Source organism: Neomonachus schauinslandi, chromosome 13 (assembly GCF_002201575.2).
Source record: "Neomonachus schauinslandi chromosome 13, ASM220157v2, whole genome shotgun sequence".
Lineage (NCBI taxonomy): Eukaryota > Metazoa > Chordata > Mammalia > Carnivora > Phocidae > Neomonachus > Neomonachus schauinslandi.
Window position 1 is genome coordinate 46,948,110 of NC_058415.1, and position 10,642 is coordinate 46,958,751.

The 10,642-nt window shown below is 34.7% G+C and overlaps 1 pseudogene; it reads right to left on the reverse strand.

Annotated features, from left to right (window-relative positions):
- Window positions 1-8,341: 8,341 nt before the first annotated feature.
- The window catches only part of LOC110572651, a 37,089-nt pseudogene continuing 34,788 nt past the window's right edge, over window positions 8,342-10,642 (reverse strand).

The window sequence follows — 10,642 nt, forward strand, 5'->3', positions numbered from 1 at the left end:
ATTACCTCTAGTCTGACTTTGAGGCAGAATAGAGAATCACTGGCCTTGGTAGTAAGAAAAACTATGTTGAATCATGTGCTGGCTTATAATAAACCTTTCTGCCTGGAAGTTTTCACTCATATTTTATTGGCGCAAGTAAATTATTACCACATTGAAGTTGAAAGCAGAGGGAAGGGGTGAACAATCTTTATCTTTGACCTGGAAACATGAGACCAGGAATATTTGTGCATAATTTATGATTACCATCTGAAGTTGTTTGACATTTTGATTTGTGATTTTCAAGCTGACTGCATAGGTAGGTTATTTAAGAGGTCTTGATTTGAGGACTAAAATATACAAGAGAAATATGGTCTAAATACTTTTTGACATTTTCATTTTGTCAATGAATGACTTGTATTATATTCTTTACATCTGTGGACAAAATATATTTTGGATATGGAGAAATTTTGAATTTCTAAAATACTTGGTTAGTGGGAATAGTGATGATTATAACAATGATAACAATGATGGTAATAATAATGGAGAAGATAATGATAGGAAAAATATTGCCTGAGAAATGTAATTATAGTATGGAAAATGGCAGAACTTCATTTAAAGGCCAATAAGACTTATTTTATGGCACTAGGAGATAATCTTTTTGGAATAACAGCTTGGAGCATTGACCAGAATGCTTTTACTCCTGGTTTATGGAACAATCTCTTTCTTTGGGCTCACTTTCTTACAATACATAATTTATGTTTCCAATTCACATTTTTCTTTTTCTTATTATTGTAAGGACTTTTGTTGGAATTTACTTGTTAGTATTATTTTAAACACAAGAGCCATTAAAACTGTACATCTACAGCCTTAAAATTGTGGTAACCTGTAATAACACTTTGCATGGTACCTTCACCATCGTTAAGTGCTCAAATTTTATTTGTTGAATGATTCCCTGTAAAAAGGAATTTTATGACTGAAGAGAAATTGTACGCTAGGTCTTTTATCATCTTCCACCTAACAGATAAACCAGCAAAAGAACTAAAATTTCAGAGAAAACATGTTCGTACCTTGTGTTCACTAATTGAAATTAGTCAATGAAATTCTGGGTTAGGTCAGACTTATGTAATGACACAGAAAATTATTTTTCTCTAGTGAACCTTAAAGAAACTGAGAGAAAGTATCAATTTGCTATTATTGATTGAGCATTTGATATGTGCCAATAATTTTATCCTATTGATAACTTAATGAAGTAGGAATTATTGTTATATTTATACCCATTTTCTGAAGAGAAAACTTTCCTGACTATTCAGCTAACAAAATAATGGAAGTATGATTTGCACTCAGAAAGTCTAACTCCAGAACCCATTATGTGAGAGATGACCTTGCCACCATGACTGAAAAAGTTTGCATTTTATTCCAAGATAAAATTTACAAAGCTATAAAAAAAGAAACACTATGGGGAATAAGGACCTTAGTGTTCACTTTGTAGGTTTGAATTTATAAAGCTAGCTGTCTGTTTTTTTCCTGTGTGTTTAACATGCAGTAATATCTCAGTGCTACCTTAATTATGTACCAATTGCTAAGCTCCTGATAACTAAGAACCTGATTAGTTTAAGGGAATATCATACTTTTTCACTCACTGAGACTCTAACCTAGTAAATTGATATCTTTTATTGTTTATAAACTACTACATCTGAAAAGATTATATACATTTTATTGCAGATGTAAAGACTGGGGAACTACTCTCAACTACAGTAAACAGTGGATTCAACTTAATCTTATTAGTCTTTTCATGCCAGAAAAGAGTTAATTTTTGTACATGGTATGAGGTAGGGGTCCAGCTTTATTTTTTGCTTGTGGCCATCTATTTGTGCCAGCACCATTTGTTGAAGACTATTCATTTCCTATTGAATGGTCTTGACACCTTTGTAAAAAATCAGTTTACCATAGGTGTTTGGGTTCATTTCTGGATTTTCAGTTCTATTCTGTTGATCTGTATGTCTGTCCTCATGCTAGTACCATCATGTTTGATTACTGTTGCACTGTTAATCTTGAAATTAGGAGTACGATTCCCCCTTCTTCCTTTTTTCTTTTTAGTTTTGTTTTGGCTATTCTGGGCTTCTTGCAATTTCATATAAATACTAGAATCAGTTTGTTAATTTCTTTTTTTTTTTTAAAGATTTTATTTATTTATTTGACAGAGAGAGACACAGTGAGAGAAGGAACACAAGCAGGGGAAGTGGGACAAGGAGAAGCAGGCTTCCCGCGGAGCAGGGAGCCTGATGTGGGCCTCGATCCCAGGACCCTGGGATCATGACCTGAGCAGAAGGCAGATGCTTAATGACTGAGCCACCCAGGTGCCCAGTTTGTTAATTTCTAAAACAAAAATCAGCTGGTATTTTCATAGGAATTGTACTAAATCTGTAGATCAGTTTGGGGTGTGTTGCCTTCTCAACAATGTTAAGTGTTCTGATCCATGAACATGGATGACTTTTCTATTTATTTAGATATTCATTACTTTCTTTCAACAATGTTTTATAGTTTTCAGAAGTAAGATATGAGTTTCTTTGGTTAAATTTATTTTATTCCTTTTGATGTTATTGTAAATAGAATTTTTATTTTCACATTATCTGTTGCAAATGTGTAGAAATATAAATGATTTTTGCTTTTTGATATTATATCCTGCAAACTTGATGAATTCATTTATTCTAATAGTTTTTTAGTGGATTCTTTAGGATTTTCTCTGTATAAGATCAGTCTGTCTATGAATTTTTGTTTTACTTCTTCCTTTGCAATCTGGATAGTGTTTATTTTTTGACCTGTGAGAACTTCCAGTATAATGTTAAATAGAGGTGGCAAGAGCGGGTACTTAGTCTTGTGCCTGATCTTGGGGATAAATATTCAGGTCTTTCATCATTAAGTATGAGGTTAACTGGGTTTTTTCTAGATGCCATTTATCAGGGTGAGGAAGTTCCTTTCTATTCCAAGTTTGTGTAGTGTTGTTATCATCCAAGGCATTGGATTTTGTCAAATACTTTTTCTCTGTCTATTGAGATGATGGTGTGATTTTAAAAATTCTATTAATATTACATATTACATTAATTAATTTTCAGATGTTACACCAGTCTACTGTGACGGGATAAATCCCACTTGACCATAGTGTATAATTCTTCTCATATGTTGTTGGATTCAGTTTGCTAGTATCTTGAGGATTGTGCATCTGTATTCATAAGACACATTGGCCTATGGTTTCTTCTTTTGTGTAGTTTTTATTTCTTCTTCTTTTCTGCTTTCTTTGCCTAATTTTATTATCAGGGTGATCCCTTTCAAATGAGTTGGGAAATGCTACCTCCTCTTCTGTTCTTTGAAAGAGTGAAGAATTGGTATTCATTCTTCTTTGAATATTTGGTAGAAATCAGCCATATTGGCTTGGGCTTCTTTGTGACTAGTTTTTTTTTTTTTTTTAAATTGTGGACTCAATCTCTTCACTTTTTATAGATCTATTCTGATTGTCTATTTCTTGTTGTGTCAGTCTTAGTAATGTGTGTCTTTCTAAGATTTTCTCTATTTGTTCTAAGTGATCTGATTTGTTGATGTGCACTGTTCATAGTGTTCCTTCATACTCCTTTTTATTTATGTTAAGGTTGGTATTTATGTGATGTCTGCTTTTTCATTTCTGATTCTAGCGATTTGAATCTTTCCTCCTTTCCTTTTGGTCAAACTAGGCAAAGGTTAGTTAATTTTTTTGTTGATCTGTTCAAGGAACCTGATTTTCTATTCTTTGTTTCATTAATTTCCATCCCAATCTTTTAACTTTTCTCTTGCCTGCTTTAGGTTCAGTTTTCTCTCCTCTCCCCAATAACTAAAGTTAGAAGTTTAGATTTTTGATTTGAGATATCTGTTATTTCTTTTTTTAAAATATAGGCATTTATAGCTATAAATTTCCCTCTAACAATTCCTTTAGCTGCATCCCATAAGTTTTGATATGTTGTGTCTTTATTTTCATTCATTGCAGGGTATTTTTGGATTTACTTAATTTCTTCTTTGACCTATTGGTTGTTTGAGAATGTGTTTTTTGATTTCCATATATTTGTGAGTTTCCTTAATTATTTTTAATGATTTTTAATTTTATTTCACTGTTGAGAGCACATATTTAGTATTATTTCTATCCTTTTAAATGAATTGAAGTTTCTTTTATGACATAGCATATGGTCTATTTTGGAGAATGTCTCATGTGCCCTTGAGAAAAGTATATATTCTGTTGTTGGATAGAGTGTTCTACAGATGTTTGTTAGATCTAGTTGTTTTGTAGTGTTCAAATCTATTTTTTGGTTGATTTTCTCTTTAGTTGTCTTTATTATTATTGAAGGCAGGATATTGAAGTCTTCAACTGTTATTATTGTCTATTTCTCTCTTCATTTCTGTCACTTTTTGCCTTATATGTTTTGGTGCTCTGTGATTAGGTGCATGTACATTGATAATTGTTGTATATTCCTGTTAGATTGACCCTTTTATCATTATAAAATATCTCTCTTTATCTCTAGTACCATTTTTTAAAGTCTATTTTGCTTAATACAATAGAGCTACTCCAGTTTTTCTGTGGGTTGCCCTTTGCATGATGTATCTTTTTCCATCATTTTACTTTTGTGTCTTTGAATTTAAAGTGCTTCTCCTATAGACAACATATAATTGAATCATTTTTTTAAATCCAGTCTGACAATCTCTACTTTTTGATTGGCTTGTTTAATCCAGTTACATTCAGTGTTATTATTGTTACAGTTGCATTCATGCCAGCTATTTAAAATTTTGTTTTCTATGTGTCTCATGTCTTTTTGTTCTTTTATTTCTTCTTTTGCATTGAGTATTTTCTAATGTAACATTTAAGCTTAACTATTGATTTTCTCACTATACTTTTTGAGCTTTAGTGATAGTTCTAGGGTTTACCATATATATATATATATATTTTTAAACTCATCAGAATCAGCTTCAGGTTATGATAGCTTAACTCCAGAAATATATAGAAAATACTACTCCTATGTAACTCTATTTCTTTTCTCCCCTTTTTGTGGTATTATTGTTATACATGTTATATCTATTAATGTTACAAACCCCAAAATACTTTGTATTAATTATCACTTTAGCATCTTTAGCTATTCCTTTAACCTATAACATTTTTGCTCTCTTCTACCTCCTCTGTGTTGTTATTAGAAAATATATATTACATATATATAAATAATTATAAATAATATATAAATCACATATGTATAAAAATTGGTTTTTAAAATCAGAGAAGAGAAAGAAAAGAAGAAAGTTTAAAAAATATGCAGTAGTAATGTCTTTTACTATTCTATAATTACACCTACTGGTACTCTTTGTTCATATGAATGTGAATTACCATCTGTGATTACTTGCTTTCAGCAAGGCAGTTCTGCTAGAAACAAACAATTCTGGTTTTTTTTTTTTTTATTACGGAAAATCTTCATTTCACCTTCATTTGAGAATAAGTTTTGCCAGATATGGGATTCTTAGTTGACTTTTCTAACCACTGCCTTTTGACTTCTGCTGAGATTTTTAGCTGTTAATCTTACTGGAGTTTCATTTAAGTGATGTTATTTTTTCTCTTGCTGCTTTCAAGATTTTCTCTTTGTCAGCATTTTTAGTAGGGTGTGTCTGTGGATCTTTGTGTTTCTACATGGAGTAAGTTGAGCTTTCTAGATGTGTAGGCTATAGTTTTTCAATAAATATAGAAGTTTTTAGCCATTATTTCTTTGAATATTTTTTCTCATTTCTTTCCCTCCTTTCATGATATTCTTATTATACATATTTTAATGTTCTTAATGTTGTTCCACATTTCTCTGAGTCTCTATTCATTTATCTTCATTTTTTTTCCTTCTCTGATTAGGCTTGCATAATTTCTGTCAACCCATTTTCAAGTTTGTTAATTCTTTCTTCTGCCATTTCATATCTGTTGTTGAGCCCCAGTGAATCTTTTTTATATCAGTTATTGTACTTTTTAGCTCCATAATTTCCATTTGGTTATTTTATTTTTTATAATTTCAGTCTCTTTATTGATATTGATATTCTTTATTTGATGCAACATTGTCATTATACCTCTTTTTATTTCTTTAATCATGCTTTCTTTTAATTCTGTGAACAAATTTTCAATGGCTACTTTGAAATCTTTTCTAAGTTGTGTAAGTCTTTCATTGGCTGGGCTGTTGCTGGGAAAGGAGAAAATCTTGCTCTTCCCCCTCCTCTTCCTCCTGGTAGAAAGCATAGGCTTCTCCCTGTTTGAAATGCAAGGTGTGCCTCTTCCTGTTGGTTGTGCAATGGGCTACGAGTGGGATGGCATGAGAGCTCCCCCTTCTGGCTTCCCATCTCCATTTTAAATGAGGTTTATTGTATTCATTTCCATAACCACAACCTCCATTATTCTTGAGGGCACCCTCAGGTTTAAACTTCTCCATGTGCAGTTGCAAATGAAGCCAATTCCTCTGGGAGGAGATCAGCAGCCATCTGTTTTACAGTCTGTTCTTCCCCCAGACAAAATCTCTGAGTCAGCGCTCTGGAGCTGGTAGTGGAGATGGTGGAAAGTGTTTCTCTGAGTGACACTCTTGCTCTTGGAGCTGAGTGCTTGGGTCTGTGTTTTGTGGGGTGCAGACAGCATAGAGATGCAAATAGAGAATATGGAAAGCAAGGGGGAACTCTGTGGCATTGGATCAGAATTACAAATATGAGGGTAAACATCATATACACACATATTAATACACACACATCCCTATACATACAGGTTCATTTGTTGGTTTTTCTGGTTCTGTTCTAGTTTTGGAACTTCAGTGAGGCAGAAGAGCTCCTATATAGTTGTAATAGTTGGGCTAATAATATGTGGCTGACTTACTTGATGTATTTTGCATTAAACCAGAGGCAAAAGCTAATTCCTTGCCATAAGACTGTTTTTGCAAACTATATTCCCTTATGGGTATAGAAGACCAGATAAAAAGCATGAAATTAATTTTTATTAGAGAGGGCAAAAACTATAACCTCTTCCTGATGACTTTTTTGAAGACCACATAAGTAGAGTTTCAAGGTTAAATATAAATTGAATCTTGGAGAAATTGTCAGGTTTTTACAGATACAAATTTTTCTTTTTGTGTAGGGTTGGTGATTTGCATGAATCCCAATTTGGCATATGTTTTTCACTACACATTAATGAACCATTCACACTATATGTGGCAGAAAGCAGTGGAAAATAGAAAGTAATTGACATTAAAATGAAGTTTTTAATCTATGGTGGGTATAGATTTGCATTATTGTCCTTGTATGAAAAATGAAGGTTACTACTTCTTCCTGTCTGATAAATTTTCATATACCTGAGAGAGGGATAAAGAGAAAGAAAGAGAGATAGAGAGAAGGAGTATCAAACCAAGTAAAAAAATTTTGTATAAAATTTTGAGGTAATAAAGGGAACTTAAAAAAGTCAAATTACTATTGGGGCGCCTGGGTGGTTCAGTCAGTTAAGCATCTGCCTTTGGCTCAGGTCATGATCCCAGCATCCTGGGGTCAAGCCCTGCATCAGGCTTCCTGCTCAGTGGGGAGCCTGCTTCTCCCTCTCTAGCTACCCCCCCGCCCACTTGTGTTCCCTCTCTCACTGTGTCTCTCTGTCAAATAAATAAAATCTTCAAAAGAAAATCAAATTACTTTTTGTGATACAGTTTATATAAAACAGGTGCTTCAAAATGATATATGATACATAATGAATATTATTCATATAATTTCTTAGTTTTGTTTTATTTATTTATTTAATTTTTTTTTTTACAAGCTGGAAAACCGTTTAATGATCACTCACTAAAATCCATAAGAGAACTTTAAATGTTTACAGGGATAAACTTTTCCACTACTCTTGCTATCACTATGTTCTTCATTGTAGAATATCATAAGTCAAAAGTTTCTGGTTGTTTCATCTACTTAAAACCAGAAGGAAGAAATAACCTAAGTCATAGCAACTTCATGCTTCAGTTTGAAACTGCCCAAGCTCTCTTGGAAATGCTTTCTCTCTGAAAGCTGCTTCCCTGTCTAGAAGATGCTTAAGGCCCATGTACCTTTTTTCTTCCAAATAGCCAAGAGACCATTAAATGCCTCAAAATGCCCAAAGAGGTCCCAATATTTAGTCAAGGCAACTATGAAACAGGTCGCATGCTTTTTAGATATGATGAATATCAGAGTTCTGAGAAAGACATTAAAACCATCATGGAATTCTTGGAGGGCTGAGATATTAAAGCACCAGGGCAAAAGTCTCATGCAATAGGAAGGAGTCTGGAACCAGTATTTCTTCCTTCAGTACGAGGCCTTTGTAGGCTCTGGTCTAGAAGAAGATGATTTTTTTGTGCTTTGAGTTGGGATTGGTATTTGGCCCTTTGACTTGAACCTCCGAACAGCCTCCCTCCTATGTTTGGGTTGTAGTGGTGGCATCTCTCCCCACTTTTCACACACATCCAGTGCTTCTTCTATCACCTCCTTGAAGAAAACCCTGTAAATACCAGAAATAGCAATAACAACATTCTGAGACACAGGTGCCAGTGATGGACTGGATCAGCCATTCATTCATTCATTCATTCATTTTAAAGATTTCATTCATTTGAGAGAGAGAGAGAGCAAGCAGGAGGAGAGACAGAGGGAGAGGAGAAGCAGGCTCCCTGCTGAGCAGGGAGCCCTTAGTGGGTGTTGGGGAGCTGGATCCCAGGACCCCAGGATCAGGACCTGAGCCAAAGCAGACTCTTAACCGATTGAGCCACCTGGGTGCCTCTGGATCAGCCTCTTAATGGCTGCCAAGGGGAAAGCTGACTGGTGATACATTTCATAAAGGTTCAACAGCTTCTCAGAAAAAGAAAAAAACAGGATTTATATCTTTTAAATCTCATCTTCACTTTTTGCTTCTTTTCTTTTTTTTCTTTGGTATCTATTTTCATTTTTTTGGCTGCAGGAGTCAGTAATGATGAGTCTTCCTTTTTACTGCTGTTAAATCTAGGATGTCCTGACTCTTGAGCTTTCCTTCAGCCGCGGCTTTTTTCTAGTCCCCATCTCCATTCCCATCAGTTTCCTCTGGGACTCCATCTGTAAATGTAGCCCCAGGGCCAGGGGCAGGGGCTGGTTCATCTGACTTTCCTGTCTGTCCACCTTTCTCGGTGGGTGACTGGCAGGCATTATCTATAGTGTCAAGAAAAAGAGGGGAGAGGTCATGGTTCTGTCAGACTCTGGAGTTGGGGGCACGCCTGGCCTCTTAATTTCAAATAAAAATAATCCACATAATATGCTAATCATATGGAAAATGTAAACATACCACATTTGTTGTTGAGGAGTTTATTAGTGCTCAGATATTTCTGCATATCAAAAGAAAAATAATAAGTAACAATAATTGTTTTTAATACTTACCATGTTCATTGGTTGGAGGAATTAACTTACTTGTTAATCATATTCTGGAAATATTTGGGGCTTATATTTGGAGTGGCAAATTTCTGTCCAGTGGAAGACTCTGGAGGCCTATGAAGTATGAGCGAAGAAAAACAAGGTTGTTCAGTACAAGTATTTCCATGATTAAACCTTTAAAAATGTCAATCAAAATCGAGTTATTATTTCTGAAACTGGAAAGATACAGTGTGGCAAATTACCCATAGTACATACTCTAAATTTTGCCATTCAGGTGGAACTGTTTGAACACCCACATTTTGTGCTTTACTTTCTTCCTGTTCCTGAGTTCATTCCCTTTTATTTCTATTGGTAGCTCTTAGATTGATCCTCCCTGCTTTGAATAATTCACCATCTAAATAAAAGTAACAACATCAAAGCCTCTCAGACTTAATACACTCCATTCCAGCTTGGGCTCCCACGGGTTGATCTGAAGGAGCCTGAAGAATTAATCACCCAGGATAAGAGCCTCAAGCTTTTCATACATTTAATGCTCAAGTAAGTCACTTTCAGAAAAAAAAAAATTCTCTTTCCCTTTTGTTTTTGTGTTTAGTTTTCTAAACACTGTCATTCTGTTTCCACTTCAGCTCCGGATCCCCGGGATGTCTTGGCACCAAACACATGTAAAACAAATAAACACCTTCTTGCACACTCTAACAAGTGTAGCAATTAGTCTCTGAGCACAGCTTGCTCTCCACCATGGCAACTCATTTGGTGCTGGTTGTTACCGTGGGAGAACAACTTTGAATCAGCAACATTTGTTTGATTCTGCAGTTTTCACCCCTGTCTGGGTGGTGGCTTCCTATACATTCCTTTCAAAATAGCAAGTTCTACACTGGTATGAAATGAGCTGCCACCCAGCATACAACACTTAACTCCTGTGTGTCACCTTGTCACACTTTCATGGAACTTTCAGCAGTGGGTGATCTTCACTCCATATGGGCTGTAATAACTACTTGCTGTGGTGTGAATTACAGATGAGTTCAGTCTTTTTTCCCTTTTCGTTGTATGATCGTATTGGCTTAAAATAGGATTAATAATCCTTGGTATATATTTATAAGCAGCCTGCATTCTGAGATACAAAATAGTATTTGGAAGTACCCAAGTGGTATCTTTAGTGGGTAAGTGAGAAAACACTTGCTTTCATTTTATGTATGCCACAGAGAGGCTAAAGATTTTCTTTGAGTTGGTGCAGAAATTG